Genomic DNA, 19,195 nt, shown 5'->3' with positions numbered 1-19,195 from the left:
CAGAACATTAAACACTAATTAAATCACAATAAATATTAGTATTTGTTTTTTATTTGTTAAGAAAAATTAAACTTAAAATTAAAGCCAATATATCTCATATTAAACACAAATATAATTCTCACCATAATCTTTCAAAATAATGCTAACCATTCAATATACTTTAAATTATTGTTCACAAATAAAAATATAAAAAAATCTATTTTGAATTTTTTTAGGTTGAATTAATTACATAGCTAAACAAAATTGAAGACAATAACAATAATAACAATAATCGTGAGAAAACACTAATAAACGTAACAATATTCGTGGCAAAATATTAATAATCCACGGCAAACGTTTAATAAATTGTAGAAAATATATATTAATAATATATTGACAATATATTATGGTAGTATAAGTATAGATTGATAAAAAAAATTCTTACGAGTCCTTTTTGTCAATAGGGCTCAGTGCGACCACAAATCCGGGATTGTATAACACCACCAACGTGACAATACAGCTAACCCCGTGAATTTCACGGGTAATAGAACTAGTTACCAATTAAAAACATACTTCTTCCATTTCAATGAATTCTTATGAATGATATCCCTTACCTGGTTCTTTATTTAGTTTAAATGCTCGTGATAAAGTAGACATGAGTTAGCTAGTTTTTTTTTTTTTTTTTTTTTTTTTTTTTTTTGTCAGAAGTAAAAAGATGTACTTCCTCCGTACCAATCTAAAGGTAACATGGTAAAAATTGGGAAAACCAAGAAAAGAGGGTAAAGTGGGGGCAAAAGAGGAAAGCAAGCTTGTATTATTGGGTTGGTGTGTGGGCCAAAAGTTTGTATTTTTGTTAATATAAGGAGGAAATAAGGGTATTATTGTCAATTTAGACTCCAGTTATAGTATGTTACCTTTGGATTGGTACGGATATTTTAAGCAAGTGTTACCTTTGGATTGGTACGGAGGGAGTATTACATAACCTTCAGACTCTCTGAGCCCGTAATACATCCAAAACTTAAAACTAAAACAGCAGTAGTAATACAAACTAAAGAAGTTAGGGTAGAAAGGAGTAAAATGGAGTGTTGATAAGGAGCGAATGACCCAGTTCCACCATCACACCTGACTTCGAGATACCGCTGATGCATACAAGTCGCCGGGTGACAATAACAAGGTGAACTTACGCTCTTGCGAAAAGAACGTAGAAAGAAAGGGTGAAAAGTAAGACGACGAGGTCTGCCATCGGTGGAGAAAACTCTCCTACACCTTAGAGATTGAACCCTTGGATCATAAGACCAACAAACCCAGAAAACCAGCCTGTAAACTCTTTAAAATTCGGAGGAGAAGAAAAACAAAGAAAACAAGACTAGGAACAATGTCGGATACCACAACACGACCGTGGTCACAATGTGTCGTCTCAATCATGTTTTATTCTCTGATCAACAATTCATATACATTACTATTATTATCCCCATTGACACGCTTTAACTTATCAAAACTTTTACGACTACCAAGGAATTGAATGCGTTTGTACATCAAACCAACTTGACTTTTATCGCTGCAATACATTGACCGGAGTGATTCAGCATGCCTTGAATCAGTGTGAATTGCAACTTGTATTTCATTATCTGACATGCTTTCCTGCAGGAAACAGTCGAAGAGTTTTTCTAAATATATCAAGTGTGAAATTGGTTAAATTAGTGTAAACATTGTAGTACTAATACAGAGAAAAAATACGTGCCTGGTAGAAGTCGTATATGAACTCCAACAACTGCAGACATGTAAACCACGAATCACTGAAGTATGTTCTTGATGAAGGTCCCATCTCAGCAAATCGATCAATTGGGAACAGTATGGCGAGGAAGTGATCCCTGAATACCAACTCACTTCTCTCACTACAAAGAAAGCATATGAACAAGCTGTTAAAATGTCGAACACCCTTAAAACACAAGCTTCTATATTAACACGCCCAAAGCAAACTTTTATGTCTGCCAGAAGTAAAATCAGCCACAACAAGTGAAACCAAATAGTCTAAATAGCTGAGGAACACTAACTAACTCACAATGGAGGACACTAGACTCACACAGCCAATTTATAAAACTAGAAAAGTTAATTTCCAGAACAATACCACACCATCATTATGATAGAAAAATACAGAAAATTACTAGGACTGACTAGAGCACGATTCATGGAGCAGCGTTAGCAAATACTACATTACGAGAGAGGGAAAGGGGAACTGTAACGATTACATCAGCAAGTAGAAGTAGAGATATAGACATGCATTTGGTTGGACCGAAATTCATGCATATTTTTCAGTTTTGCTTCTTATTTGCTGAGCAGTTAAAAGTTGCTTCAAAGGATAGGTCTTTCTAAAAAAAAAATTAACATCTCGCCATAAGGAATCTTTTGAAACAATAGGGTAATATTGTTGCTGCCTTGCTTTCTTACAACCAACTTTTATTCTTTAATAACTGAAAAAGAGTAGCAAAGGTGCTCCCAATGAAACATTAACATCTCACCTATGACGAACATAATGCCGATTTCATGATTCATCCAGGAAGAACTGGAACAATAATATTGTCACCAATATGTAGAAGTCGTGAAACAAAAAAATGGGACAAAAAAAAACCAGAGTTCATCCAAGTACAAGGTTGGGAATAAGGGTAAGAAACTACTAGGAATTGATATTTTCTTCCAAAGTAGATTCCCCTTGTCTTGTGTTCTTTGATATAATTTGATGTTTTATTTTAGCCCTACTTCTTTTTCCATTTAAGTTAGAAGTTGGGGCAGAGCTCAGCTTTTATGTCACTATTGTTCGTTTCTTTTATTGGAAAAGATATCTTTTGCACAAAGTTCTTTAACAACCTCTTTATAAGTTGACATCATTCATGACTCCATATGAACGAAGGGTGCAAAAAAAAAAAAAAACAGAAGGCACAAACTAGGCAATAAAATATTAAAATCTCTAAGATAAAACCTATAAGCTAACCTGTAAAACTATACAGTTCTAAAGAATAGAACAGAAAAGTTGAATCCTTTATGGTTACCGAATTCGCTCGGTGCCCTACGAATCACGAATTGTTAAAAGCGAATTCTATCATGTTGCTTACTGAAAATACATATAACACACATTCTATAAAAGCGAATCGCGAATTGGTAAGGACTAAGGACGTATTCAGAGCGAATTCGATAACCATGGAATCTTTCATAGTTACGCAAACAAAGAAAACTTAACAAAGTAAACTATAATTCCATAAGAATGAAGGGTGCAAAAAAAAGAAGCGCACAAACTAGCAACATAATCTCTAAAATTATGACTGTAAGCTAACCTGTAAAACAAAGTGAACTACACAGTTCTAAAGAACAGGATAGAAAAGTTGAATCCTTCATAACTGCACAAAATGCTTGTTTATAATATCAATGGGTATTAAAATTGAGTGGATAGTGCAAACAAACCTTTCTGTAAGTGGTCGCAATAAGTTTGAAAACGATGAATCAGATTCAAGCCTTTCCTGCCTGTCGAAAAGAATATGTTTTTGGATGCCACCAGCATTTTTGGACAAAAGAGAATCCTCAAAGACAGCAACAGTGGAAGTAGGTTCAGAGATCGACCAACAAATCGAGTCTAAAAGGGTGCTGGAGTTAATTGGACGCAAGGGCCCTTCACAAGACTGCAATCAATCATATTCGTTTCGGATGTTATCAAGCACCCAAATAAAATAACAAAAAGGAAAACAAACCTCAAGTCTAGCTAGGAAGGTCCAGAAATGAATAATATTAATAACCCCCTAGATAGAGAAGTTTCCATTACACAGTTTTTTGGATGTATAAAAAAGATTTATCCCAAGAATAACACGATCTGCTAAAAGCATCTCCTATCATTCGCAAATTATACTTTTCATGCCAATTTACGAAACTAAGATCCTATCATTTGCAAATTTTACTCTTCATACCAATTTACGAAACTACTACTTAAACCTAAGAAAAGATAGAGAAGAGTAGTGAATCTCTCATCCTTCTCACTACAAAATAACTTAATTAAAAGTTACAGACAAGGGAAGGGAAGAGTGAACAAAGGTATTTCCGTGCACAAAAGAGTTACACATGTAGAATGACGCCACAATAGACAATAAAGTGGGTCAAGCCTCCTGATGCAAGAGCCCGCAACAATTCCAAATAAAAATACCTCAGAACCAGAAAGCATGCCACGGGTTGCAAATTATAGATGATGGCAAAATAATCATAGGACAACATCCCAAATAAAAATTCAAAATATTAATCACCTCAAACTTCTATCTACATATAGTTGTTTAGATAAGGTTGTTTACTCAAAAGACAAAAGTGGCTGAGTTTATGGCTAAGCTACATATGGCATAGGATACCTTTATTTTAGCAATCAATCAAGTAATCCTTACAACTTATGAGTTCTTTTAAGCTGAGAAGGTTGTACATTGAAAAAAAAAGGAACAAAAAAAAAGCTCAATTAGTGACGTAATAATATTAATACCTATACACGAGGGTGAGGGTCACAAACTTCGGAAATTACCTATGTACCCAAGGTAGATTGATCAAAGGTTATTGAGAAATAAATGGCAAGCCAAGTACTGATAATAAACCGACTACCACATGTAATATCCTCCTTGAAGTGAACATATAAATACAAACAGTTACCTGTAAACGTCTAGCACGACGATTTCTAATGCCACATTTGGCACGCTTCACAATTTTCAACCTTTCTGCTTGGTTTACTCTACTTTGACTAGAAAAGAGGACGTGCTCATGACAATTTTCCTTATTAGTGTCCTACAAAATTACAACAAAAACAGAAATAGTCAAATGCCTCCATGACTTCTGCAAACAGCATGGTAAGGGGCAACGGACACAAGCTAGCTAAAAATAGTTAAGCCACTCATATGATGTCATCATTCACAACATATTTCATCGCACATCTAAATGGAATTATTTACAAAAAAGGGTGTTAATTACACGTGATTCATGTTTTTTTTTTGTTTTTGATAAGAGGAGAAATATATTAAAGGACATCAACAGGGTAACACATATGTACAAAAGGCATGAATGAGTGATGCCCATAATCAAAAAGAGATCGCCAAAATTAAGCTCAAGCTATCATGAATAATCGTATCTATAAAGAGAACAAAAGTTTAAGTGAAACTGAGAATGAGTCACCTAACTAAAGTTATACAATAACTTACAAAAAATGAAACTGGAACTGCTGACAGGCAGACGCAATGTCATAAAAAATATGATGACTTCTTACGAACCAAGAACACCACTAAAAAGCAAAAGGAACCATTCGAATTTCACTTATCAAACCTTTTTTCATCCATCTCTTCTAAATTTAAAGAACATTTTGAGTTGTTCTAAGGTAAGACTGCCTTACCCTGATTAATAAGACCACTTATTAATGGCATGTCAACTCTAACATCCCTCCTCCAATTTATTTCTCTTTCTCTCTCCTCAAGCTAAATCACCACCTTCAGTCTGCCACTGCTTTAACCCATCGCACACGGGTAGTACTTAACCCAACACCCAACACCCCCAGCACCAGCTCGCCGATTTTTTACGAGGGTAGCACTGCACCATCCCTCTAACCATCCTCCACAACTTACAAGCACCTTAAAATATCTCAACCACCCCCTTACCCCCACCATCGTCACCCATCACTAACTCACTTACCTCCCGCCAACCACCCATTAACGTTCTCTAGCGCAAGAGCTCCGACACCAGAAATGCACTCTGTAATCGTCACTTCCCGCGCAATAAAAAAGTAACATAAATGTTAAAAAACTAACACGACACTTCTTCAAAAGTAACCCTTTTCATGCGACGTCCTGTTTCTTCCAACAAGTTACAGCTACAACCACTACTTCATCACAGCGGCAAGTTTTAGTCAAAGTCGACTTCTTGAGTGATCTCTGACTAAGAAATGACATTTTCTACTCTCGGTATTTTCAGATCTGCTATTCTATTTTCTCTGGTGAAAATAAAACTCAAATTATGAAGGACTTAAGCATGTGAAAGACATTTGTATTAGCGAGATATATGATGCAACTAGTCTATTTGAAACCTAACTTAGTATGCGTTTGGCCACACTTTTAAAAGTGTTTTTTCACTACATAAACACAAACTAGGACAAACACCAATTTTTAGAAAAACTAAAACTACTTTTTTTAAGTCCCAACATCAAATTTGACCCCTAGAAATAGAAGCAGCAAATAGCTACTTCTATTTCTACTTCTGCTTCTTATTTCCTTTTAACCGTCTGATTGCAAAATCCTAGCAAACCTCCTCAGTAAAATCTGTTTTATGATCTCATACTACAGTACAATTTTGAAGAAAATTATACGAATTCACTCATTGGGCTATTAGCCCATTAGTATATGAAGATGTCCAGATTATAAGCTACTATTTCTTATACTCCATATTCTTTTATTTCTCCGTCTTAACATTAGAACGGGTCAACTATCATACTATTTGAACATATAAGATAAATCTTTCGCATTTTCCCATACATTCTATTTTTGTCTTATTCTAATTACTTGACTCGACTCAGGCCTAAGACGGATACACCCGTCTTAAGTAAGAATTTGGTAATTATAATGTGTTTTTATAACCTTACTCTATTTTATACGTATTAATTTTTAGTGTGTTAAAATGACCTTTTTAATCAAGTGAGGCCAAACATTAAAAAGTTATCAAAAGCACTTTTATTATAAGTTTAACCAAACACACCCCAATTTCTAGAAAATGAGTTTTTGGAAAATCACTTTTGAAAAACAAAAACTATGTTCTAAAAAATTGGCCAAACATGCTCTTAATTCTTCGTCAAAAATAACACCATGATTTTCCAAATGAATTATGAAGGTTATTTTTGACATTTATGTTGGTTACTTTTTATTTGGTACTAACAAAGCAGTTATGCGGTGTTTCCATGGTTGTGCAAAGTGAGGAGGAGTGAATGGTGGTCTAGGGTACGGGTAGCCATAACAAAGGGGTGGTGGTTGTAAGGAAGGACACAGAATGATGTGGGGAGAGAGGAATGACCGGCTGACCGCGGTGGAGAACCAGGAAGTAAACCAAGTGGTGGATGATCGACGTAAGTCACGGCAGTGGCCAGTGATATAAGGTCACTGTGAGTGGAGGTAGTCGCCGGTTGGTGGTGATGTGAGGCCATCTTTGAAGATCCACTGGGAGTAAGGATTGTTTTTAGTTTTTATTTTACTTGTTCATTTAAGTGGTGCACCTTGTTGGCTACGCCTTGCCTACAAGGTGTACCGAGGCGTTTTGGCTAGTGCTTCACTAAGCCTTAGACTTAAGCGTGTTCAAGGTGTGCTTTTGTAAACGAAGAAAAGATGATCCACTAATTGTTCATCTTTAACACAAAGAATGTAATTATGGATTTCAGCCACTTTGAAAGTTGAAACCATTATGAACACGTCAAAATGCAACCAGAAGGTTTGTGGCATGCGAGTTTTACAATTCATTGACAGACATAGGGACGTAAACACAAACAACGATTAAAATAAATTGAAAAAAAACTAAGACTTGAGTAAATTGATAATAAAGTTCTTTAATAATAACAGGGAAAAGAGGAATAATGAATACTCTTAATGTTGCGGGATAATGATGCTTATAGTGGAAGGAGATGACTAGAGAACAAACTATCGGTGGATATTATAAATTGGCAGCTAAGATCAATGAGTTTCAATCTTTTATCGACGATGGAAAAAGGACTCGACCGGCCCTTGATCCTAGCCCTTGGAGAGCAAGAGAGAAACACGAAAGCTTATGTAACCCGTTAATTCAAGACAAAATCTTTAATTTTTTTTTTTTACGAAAACTGGCATTTGGTATTTGTAGACAAACTAAAAGCAAATGTTTGGTACCTATGGCGAGGCTATAGGAAAAAAATTTAGGTACATGCATGGAAAATGGTATAAATGTTAGGTAACTTCTAACAGAAAAACCAATTAATAATGATTACACTCTTCAACGCCAAAAACCTGATAGTAATGGCCATCAAGATCTCAGGATCTGAGTGGCCATGGCTAGGTCCACAGACTCCACACCAGCCATGGCTAGGTCCACACCGACCACGGTGTTAGGTGGGCCCAACAAAGCTTTCTTATCAGCCTGGTTGGGAGGTTAGTTCAAGTCTATTCAACAAATCCTTTTACCAATTTAAAGTACTTAGCTTTATGAATATGCGTCCAAGTCTGCTCTGGTTCGTTGACAAAGTGAAGCAAAACACACACCAGTTTGCCGAACATAATCCTATGAGTGACCAACAACTTCTCTAAGCAAAAACTATAGTACTAAAGATCGTTTGCAGTCATGATCGCCTTAACCGGTCGTGGTACCATTATCTCAGTCATTACCCCCTAATTTCAATCGCTGCACCATAGCCGCCATTGATGTGGCTGATACATTACACAGCCACCACGATCTGCTGTTGCGGCCAGACTTACAACCATGGTGAGAAGTACCATTATCTGAGTTTGTCATTCAGGTTTCTTTTTCACTGCACATTATTGAAACACACTAAAAAATGCCTTGAGCAGCACACAAATGAAGTGCCAAATGAGACCACAATACAAATCATGAAAAAGCCAGAAGTACCCTCTTCAGGACGAAAGGCACAAAAAGGTAATCCAGGAAAACTTATCCCTAATAGAATATGTGATAATGTGAATATTCTAGAATGTATATAAGTCAAATGTTGTTATATTTGTAGACACATGTTATCTTGTATTTTAGGGAATAGGTAAGCTGATATCTTTGTGTATATCAACTGACTTTGACAATCAATGGAAATCAACGGATTACCATCTTTCAATCCCAGCCTTGATTACACTAAAAAACAATACATTTAACAAGTTACAGACAACAGCATACCTGTTCTTGGAGATTTTTAAGCATCAGTCCAGTCTCCCAAGCCAGATCAGCAGACAGACCTACAAAGCGTAGCACAGATCTCTCTTTTGATGTTTTTAGAAACCATATGGGCTGTTACAGATAAAACAGAAATGAAATAAAGCAGGGAAACAAGACACGGCATGCAAGGACTCAATAGTCTACAAAACAATAAAAAGCCCAAGCAAAACTACATACACTGACAATGTTATCACAGTGGCCGAGATATTTTTGAATGGAAGACCCCTCGCAAACTATATAGTTTGCACCGCATCCAACAAACCACTGGTTGAGAAGCACTGCACCCTCTTGAGCAGCCACATCAACCACCTGATAAATAATAGCGAGCATTTGAGCTACAAAAAGCAAAATTTATTCCCATGGATAGACGAATGAAACACATTCATGGGCTCAAAAGATGAAGGTGGCCAACAGATTTTTTTTTTTTCAAAAGCTAGAAAGAACTTTCTTGCAAAATCAAGTAAGCAAAAGAGACAGGTGGCAGCTTTCAAAACTTTTCTCCTATTTATAAAAAACTTTGAAGTAATAATTAACCGTCAAAATATGCAACATACCTTACTATGAAGTTCATTGGAAACGTCAGAATCAATGTAAACTGAACGGCCTAATAAATAAGAATGTTTGAGAACTTCAAAGTTTCCTTCTGAATTCCGCTGCATTTCTCCTATTTTTTGTGAGGGTTTTTTGGGTACATTCAGCCTGATTGGAAAACAAGAATCATAATCTGAAGCTGAATTAGTGAACCAGTCTCCCATTTCCATGCCCAATTTTCCAGAATTGCAGACTGAGTATGGTGATTCATGCAACCTTGCTGAAAAAATTAAAGCGGCTGTATCTATCAGTCATGTGGTTATGACTTCTGACTTAAAGCTATTATATCATGTATAAGCAAGGGCCAGAGTAATCTTGCATAAAAAAACTTGCACGTCTAACATAACCTACAACAATGGATGCCCGATTCCTCATTATGTACTCCGTAGTATTTTATCTTTGTTCCTTACAATACAAATAATGAGGCAAGAATGGGACAAGGTCTTACCGCATAAGGGACACTGTCAACAAACCATCGGACAGTAACAACAAAAAGGCCAATTCTGAAGCCATGGTTTAGTGCATGTTCTAGTTTGCGTCCTCGAAAACTGTAAGGAGAAAGTGAAGAGGACACAACAACATAGTATTGAATCTTGGTTGGGTATAATTTTTGCAGCCTATTCTCGCCTCAAATACGGTCACTGTAAGGAGAAAGTGAAGAGGACACAAAAAGAGAGAATAGGCGAATTCATTCCAATTTGGATCGTCTCCATTTCTTCCCATTTCCTTTAAGCCAATTTCAAACAATGGAAGATGAGGCGGGGGTGAAATACTCGGTAGAATATTAAATGAAACAATATGAGGGAGGAAATAGACATCTCCATTTCATAAACCGGAAAAAGGATATGTGGACGAGTAAATGGGTGGACTTAGGATGCAGAGTGGGGCTATAAGTACCACCTAATCTCTCAGTGGCTTCCATCACTTGTTCCCTCGCTTCTGCAATTTTGAAATCCAGAAACAGATTAGAATAGACGACAGCATTGTAGAGAATTGATTAAGAATTGGATGATTATTATTAACATAACATACGATGTATATATACAATCCTACGCCTTGATAAGCAAGCTAGCTATAATAAAAGATACGGAAATAATACAAGATATGGAATACACCTATACAAGATAACTAAAAATATATACAAAGATATTTACAAAGATATTTGATTACGTATCCTTAACACGATCCCGCAAGATGGACTGTCCTTGGACAAGACCAATCTTGGAAACCAAAGAGGAAAAACGCAACCGAGCAAGAGGCTTGGTCAAGGCATCAGCCAATTGATCAATGCCGGAAATGTGCTGAACTCGTAAGGTACCCTGTTGCACCCTCTCACGTACAAAGTGAAATGCCAAGGCAAGATGCTTCATGCGGGAGTGGAACACGGGATTGGCAGAATAATGCGTAGCACTGAGATTATCAGAGAAAACAACTGGAGGATCAGGAGGAGACATACCAAGCTCGTGAAGAAGAGACTGTACCCAAGCAATTTCCGAAGTAGCATTAGCAATAGCGCGAAACTCGGCCTCCGTAGAAGAAAGAGAGACAACACGTTGCTTCTTAGAGGACCAGGAAATGGGATTGCGACCAAGGTAGAGAAGATAACTGGTTGTAGACATATAATCATTCTTGTCACCGCCCCAATCGGCGTCACAAAAAGCATGAAGGAGCGGAGGACTGAAGCGATGTAGCATAATACCGTGAGAAATGGACCCCTTTAAATAGCGGAGAAGACGCTTCAAGGCAACCCAATGAGGTAGACGAGGTGATTGCATAAACTGGGCTAACTTGTTTACCGCAAAAGATATATCAGGACGAGTCAAGGACAAGTACTGAAGACTCCCAACAATAGTACGATAATCAGAAGGATTAGAAATTAAGTCACCCACATCCTTTAGAAGCAAGCAATCAGACGCCAAAGGAGTATGAGATGGCTTAGCTTCCAACATTTTATGACGGTCAAGTAAGTCATAGATATACTTTGTTTGTGACAAGAAAAGACCAGACACCATAGGATGGACTTCGACACCAAGAAAATAGGATAGAGGACCTAAGTCCTTGAGCGAGAAACGAGACGTAATATGAGCAATAAAACGATCTAAGGACTCAAGACACGGACCAACAACCACGATATCATCAAAGAATTGCAAAGTGACAGTGGAAGAAAGTGAGATAGAGAAAGAACCTATGTGGGATATTGGTAAAGAAGAGCCATCCCCAATAATAAGCTCATCATTACCGTCATATGGAGAGTGAAGGGAGAGAGTAGACAGGTCGTTGGTGACGTGATGAGTGGCTCCGCTGTCTAGTAAATAGGAGGAGGGAGAGGTAGAGGAGGAGGCCATAGCAGTGTGGACCTGGGGACGCTGCTGGCGGGAACGAGCAGGGGGTTGGGGAAAGGTAATGTGAGGGAATTTGTTTTTAAGTCAACACAGTTGGAAAGATAATGACCCGAGTGACGACACCATTGGCACGTACCTCGGAAATTAGTTGTTGGGGTGGGAGTGGGTAGGATACCAGCAGCTTTGGATGGAGCAGGAGTGAAGGAAGTGTTACGGTTGTAAGAGGGACGATAGGAGGCAGCATGGACAGTTGCAGGCAGAGGAGAGGACGAAGCAGCAAGAAGAAGGGCAAGGTTTAGTTCATGGTTCAGAAGCTTTTCGTGGAGAGCTTCAAGGGTGATTGGAGTGTGGCGAGCACGAACCGCCTCAATGACAGGTTTGTATGTTTTGTAGTCAAGGCCACGAAGGACCTTGTCCACAACATCTTCAATGTCAAGAGTTTTGCCAAGGAGGGCAAGTTCGTTAACACAAGCAGTAATGTCATGCATGTATTCGGATATGGAGCGGTCAGATTTGGTGATGCTTTCAAATCGATTCTTGATTTGGAGAAGATGACCCCTAGAGGGGTTAGCATAGGCCGTCTCAAGAATGGACCATACTTCGCGAGAAGTAGTGGCCTTGAGCACCAAAGGAGAGACATCAGGATGAAGCGTTCCAAGCAGCGCTCCTTTGAGAAGGCTGTCTTGGCACTTCCACGAAGCATAGAGCGGATTAGGTTTGGTTTTAGAATTAGTGGTGACCGTAGCAGCAGGGGCATGGAATGAACCATCGACAAACTTAAGTAGATCGAAGCCAATAAGGAGATCAGCAACCTGCGTTTTCCAGGTGCGATAGGTTTGGAGGTTAGCTGAGTGCAAGAGGTAAAATTGATGAGGATGAAAGGAGCCAAGGGCTCATGGGGATTTGGGAAGGAAACACCGGAGGATGCCATGAGAGTTTAGGTCGAAAAAAAAAAAACGAGAGAGATAACGGCCTAGGATGCAAGGCTCGATACCATGTAGAGAATTGATTATGAATTGGATGATTATTATTAACATAACATACGATGTATATATACAACCCTACGCCTTGATAAGCAAGCTAGCTATAATAAAAGATACGGAAATAATACAAGATATGGAATACACCTATACAAGATAACTAAAAATATATACGAAGATATTTACAAAGATATTTGATTACGTATCCTTAACAAGCATTACCCCAAAGTTGCGGGGTAAAGAGAGGTCGGATGTATGATAAATTGACCTTTGGAGAGTCCAGTGACGCATATTACTAGGCCACGGAAAGGAGAATCTCCGTCTCCATTTTCGTCTCTTTTTCTGCCTCCGTCCATCCTCCCATATCAATACCAATGAGATTTCTTCTTCAAATTCCACTTCTACTTGTTACTGTGATTGTCACCAAATAAAATTATTGTGTGTTCCGTTCAGAAGAAAATAGTGAAGAGTAAGTCTCATGCGAAACCGTCCCAAGATAAGCTTAGTGTGAGACCCTTTCATACAAGAAATTGAAGAGCTGGAAAACTTACCGTAAATTAGATGAAACAATGATCAATTTACAAAAACCAACTGGAATTCGTTTAATTGAAATTTCTTCTAGCTGATGCGTAATGAAGAGTGAGGAGAAATTGATGGTGAAACAGCAGTAGAAAGGATAGGAGCGTGGGAAAGAGGAGAGACCAACTTCTGATCGAGGAAGAGGTTTTTAATTTTCGAATGGAGAAGGGATACGGGATTACTACAATATAATAAAGTTTTTGAATTTTATTTTAAAAATTATAATTTTCACCATAAACTTTCTGAGATTTAGATATTAAATTGAAAAAATTATAATAGAACTCAAAAACATTACATACATGTAAATTCGATTTTTGACTGGAAAAAAAAAATCTAACTTATAAACTTAATAAGCTCAGAAGAAAAAATACACATATGTTCAAAAACAAATAAAGTTTGAGAAAATAAGCACACAAAAAATACATATATGCTCCAAAACATGTAAAATCTGAGGTAATACAGTTCATGTCAGTTCGGGTCTCTTAATGATTTCGGGTTAATTCGGGTCGAGTCATTTCGGGTTTAGGATCTGTTTTGGGTTTGTTGGTCGGCTGTGTTTTGGGTCAAGCGGGTCGGGTCATTTTCGGGTCAACGAATAAGAGAGAAAAAGGCATTTCAAGTCTTTCACTTCAATCAGGGTTATGTTTTGTTGCGTCATATTCGGGTTGAGTGGTTTCAGATCATCATTATCAGGTTGGGCAAGTTATGGGTCAACAAAACTAGGGTCATTTTCGGGCCGGGTTGGGTCAGGCCAATTTGGGTTTCGGATCACATTCGGGTGATGTTGTTCGGGTTAATTTCGCAGCTCGGGTCAGTCTTTTCGGGTCGGGTCAATCGAGTCGGGTTGCTTTTGCCAGGTCTAAGCAATACCTTATACTCGATAGTGTATACAATTTTGCAAACAGTATCATACGGAGTAGTAGTTTTGGTGTCCGGTCCCATCCAGGCTACCTACATGTATCGTTTAAAATTTTATTTTGTATAAGATTAAATTGATGAATTGATAAGCAGTATCAACATAAATCTTCTTTTTTATAGGCACTAGCAACATGTACCAAAAAAAATCATAATTACTACCAACATAAAAAAAAAAAAAAAATTTACATAATCACTACCAACATAATGACTCCGACCTAGTATTACTACCAAAATGGCCGGAAAAACCTTTTAAAGTCGACAAATTAAAATTTCCCTCTTAATATGTTGTTTTTAATGCACAAACTACCATTCCCCGGTTAAACTTAACTCTCCTAAAACTCAATCTTCTTTGTCTTCCCTTACTATTCTTTTTTGCTTTTCTTCATTGTTTTCTGGTTAAGGTACATCTTCATCTCCATTTAGCTCTTCAATTCTTCTTAGCTTCATAGCAAACCAAAATCTGGGTGTGTGTGGATGTGGGAATTTGATAATCACGGGGGTTTTGAAAAAAGAGTCGCAACCAAGTTTTAAGGAAAACTCGGAAACCGTTTTAGAGAAAAAGGTTCGGGTGTGGGTACGTGTTAGGAAGTCCGTTAATAAGACACCTAACTCCGTCCGTCGCAATGACGACCTCTACTTAGAAAAATGATGGCTAGTCGAATGAATTATATTTGTTGAAGTGCAAACAATGTTTTAACCCTAACATGTGAATTTGTTCCTATGTCATTTAAATGCAAGAATTATTCTAATTCGTCAAAGTTGCTTTAGCATGTGAGATTGATTGAGCTATTCTAGAAAATAAACAAACGAAGAAGATAAAAGAGTATTTCTTACTCAAGCGGGACAAATATTAGCAAACGGTTAAGGTTAGGATACATAATAATTGCAATAAATATTAGAATTAAAATCAAACGTAAATAAACTAATTAATATTCCATATCCTAGTCAAATTAATTAATTTATTAATTTAAATTTATTCCTTAGTTCATTGCATGCATAAATAACATAAATTAACTAATTATCTACACTGTAACAAATTAATTAAACACAAACATGATTTACGAACAATGAAAAAATCGAGTAAACGAGAGAGATGAGAATTTGTTCACCCTCAACTTCCATGTATGAAATGTATGAAGGACTCCGCTCCGAGTCGATGAATGTAGGTTTGGATGAAGGTATGTCTTCGACAGTTTTCAAATAAGACAAAGTTTCGATTTTCAAAGTTGATTTTAAAAAGGCAAATTCGCGGTTTTATACCTCTCGCGCAGCAGTTGTCAAATCGTCACCACAGGTTCTCAATAAAAATTTGATCCGAAAGATGTTTTGGAATCGTGGGACTCCAAAGTTTTGATATTTATGATAAAACAGAAGTGAAAACTATTTTGAAATGACTGAAAATGAGCGATAACAGGAGCAGCGCGAAAAAGGAGCGAAAGTAACTATTCGAGCAACTTAATGCTCAAATCTTTACTAAAACTCGTGGGTGAAGGTTTTGAATGATTTTTGGGTTTGTGTATATGGCATATGATGAATTTGTGAAGGAATAATGGAGGTTTTATCATGGTTAATGGTGCTTTTCGAAGGTGATGTTACTACTCTGGTTTTTCGGGTTTTTGGGGTTGTTTTCGTGTGTTTCTCTCTGATTTTTCGTGTGTATTTGCTGTCTAATTCGTCCCCATGAATGGTGAGGGTAGGGCAGTATTTATAGGAGAGAAAATGCTAGGTTTAGGTCGGTTTATCATGGACAAAAGATGGAAGTTTTGTGTATAAACATAAACTCGATTTTTGGTAAGTAAGGATGTCTCGGTTTATGGAAGGAATTTGGCTCGGTTTTGGCTATTAAGGAATATACAACATAATATCCTATATATTCTATTGTATATATTATTGGTTACTTAAACTCCAAGCACATATCTTTGTATTATCTTTCCGTATCATTAGTTTCCTAATCCTTGTAACCCTAGTTATTAGGCTCTAGTATATAAGCTCATGTATTGTACATTATTAATTATTCAATACAATTCTATCTCACATTGGCAAGGACTTGTGCGAGATATTTTGTGGCTTGGATGAGGGGTTAAGAGAAGGGAAAGAGCGTGGGTGTTGTCATGGGGATTCGAGCCTGGGTTGTAGGGGTAATGTATGGGATTGAAATCACCTCAAAAATTGGACCCAAATCGACTAAGAAACTAGCTCGAAAACACGCACTAAAACTGTCGTAAAAATTGATTTTTCTTACCAATTTAAAATTCCGATTTAAAACACGACATAAAACCTTGAAATCAACTTTAAAATTAATTTAAGGATTTTAAATTTAGAAATTTAAAAAGTCTCATTTTGTTTTAAAACACAAATTAACAATTTTAAATCAAAATTAAAAGATGAGTAAATTAACAATTACTCCCTTTTATATATCACTTTTCTAAAATAACTACCTTATGAAAACTTTTTAATAATTTACTCCCATAAAATGTTCTCAGGTCAAAAATTGCACCCATTTGGACAATCCGATGACATATTCCGTCAATATTTCAATTTTCTGATTAGAAGCCTAATTTTATGACGAAAATACCCTTCTCTATGTTCATCTTCTTCATTTATCATTCTCCATTAATCACTTAAACACATTAAACATTTACTCCATCCCTTCACTCCCTTACTTCCTCCAATCTTCTTCATTTATCATACAATGACTGAAATAATATAAAGATTCAGCAGCCAATTTGAGTTTTCTACTGACAAAGCTAGAGCATTTCCTCGACACCGCCAGTAGATCAACATCAACAATATGTCACACCAAGAAACAAGGTGGATAACACAAGAGTTGAGCCGATTTATCGAAACATCTTCATCGTATCATCCTTCAAACAAAATCACCCAATCCTAGACCCTAATTTCAATTCACCAACCCAATTTCTCCTCAATTAATCAATTATTTCACAAAATTGAACATTACCCAGACCCAATTCCTCCTCAATTAATCAATTTTTTCACAAAATTGAACATTACCCAGATGACTGAGTGAGTGATGGTGGTTGAAAGGAGACTCGGTGAGTGTTAGTGGTGGAGGCGACGCTCGTGGCTATGATGTTTTCGAGGCGAGTTGTTGGTGGTGGTGAATGGCAGAAGTGATATTGACGAAAAAGAGCACAAATTTTTGGGTATCTTTTGTTTAGTAAAGAACGAGGGTTACCAAATTATTTTGTTTTAACAGTTGAAAACATTCAATTGAAGTGTTAGTTTGGGTATTTTGGTTGGTATGGGGTTGATAGATATTGAAATTCATGTGAAAACACAAATGTTTCAAACCCAGAAAGTTTGACAAGGGGGGAATGGGGAAGAAGATATGAATTTACACAGGGGCAAAACGTTCATAACATAACATTTTTCACCTGAAAGTGCAAATGGGTGTAATTTTTCACTCGAGAACATTTTGTGGGAGTAAATTATTAAAAAGTTTTCATAAGGGAGTTATTTTAGAAAAGTGATATATAAAAGGGAGTAATTGTTAATTTACTCTTAAAAGATATAAAATCTCAAATTAATAAAATAAATCAATTGAAAACCGACTTAATTAATTAAATTAATTTTATAATAAAACCGATTAAATAAAGTCAAACCGTACCTGTGGACACGGCCCACCTGCAAGCCCACTTCGATCTGTGGACGTACAACGGTCTTTTTTGAAAGCCACGCTCGGCGGCGTAAAAATGCTTTCGACCGGATCGTTTTAGATCGGTCGGTTTCGTCTCGGTAAGGGTCTCGAAACGATTAGAGATGTTCGGAATCGCCACCAAGCATTTGTGGGATGCCTGGAACCCGTTCGAATTCCACTTTATACCTCGATCAAATCGAAGTACAAAGCAGCGTTTGACATAGGTACTAAAGATAAGGAAATCATCCCTCTTTAGCATCCTATCTCTAGAATGACTCTCGTACGCCCTGGATAAGGTCGTCCACTATCCAAAGTTTCTGAGTAAGAGGTGAAGGTACGTATTGGGAAGCCCTTTAATCAGACACCCAATCCCGCCCGCGTTTAGCGGCCTCTACTGATCGATCTTGGTTGGTTGAATGCAAAAGTTGATAGAACGGTTTAAATGCATGAATGCGCATCCAATAATTTAAACCTAACATGTGAGAGCTTTCTAAGTCGGTTGATTTAATCCAAGTATCAAGTATAAGATGTCGAGTTGGATTAATGATTGATTTGCATGCAAGACAGAAATTAAACATCCATTTACCGTATTAGGTTTAGGGTGCATAACATGATCCATTTGTCTTAGTAAGGCATTTTGCAAATATGGTTTGAATAGTCGTCTGATCCGTCCTATATCCGGGTTAACCGGAGTCGGGATCGTCCTAGACTAATGCTGGAAGGGAACAGGCCCTGTACCAGACAGCTACATGAGGCGCGAGCCAGCTGGCGATACAAAGGGCTTCCCTCTGGTTTTGAAAATGAGAAATGGAGAGCCTGTTTAGGCGCGGGTTAGCCCACGGTTTATATACCGTGTTCTGACCTTTTAGAAAACGTTGTAAAACGTGTTGGAAATGGGTGTTTGAACCCGGTTTGATTTGAAAGGGGTCGTTTAGACCGCATTTGTTGATTTGAAGAACTAGACTCGAATAATCATCATTATTTGATAATATTCGGTGTCGGGTTCGGTTTGACAAACTTGATATGAATAGTTTTGAAAATGATTATGGACTAATTGTTTTAAGTCCATTTGAATGTAATTAGTCGGTATTCATCATCGTACCCGGGTTAAAATCCGGCATGGTATGTAGAACCAAGGATGACTTTGTGTTGGTGACTAATATGCTTGTTTGCAAATGTAAAGAAATGAAATA

At 37.1% G+C, this 19,195-nt stretch overlaps 1 pseudogene; it reads right to left on the bottom strand.

Annotated features, from left to right (window-relative positions):
- Nucleotides 1-1,323: 1,323 nt before the first annotated feature.
- On the bottom strand, nt 1,324-13,209 carry LOC141620035 (uncharacterized; annotated as a pseudogene).
- Nucleotides 13,210-19,195: the final 5,986 nt, after the last annotated feature.

The sequence above is a fragment of the Silene latifolia genome, chromosome X (genome assembly GCF_048544455.1).
Source record: "Silene latifolia isolate original U9 population chromosome X, ASM4854445v1, whole genome shotgun sequence".
Taxonomy (NCBI): domain Eukaryota; kingdom Viridiplantae; phylum Streptophyta; class Magnoliopsida; order Caryophyllales; family Caryophyllaceae; genus Silene; species Silene latifolia.
This window is presented reverse-complemented; position numbering and strand designations above follow the sequence as displayed.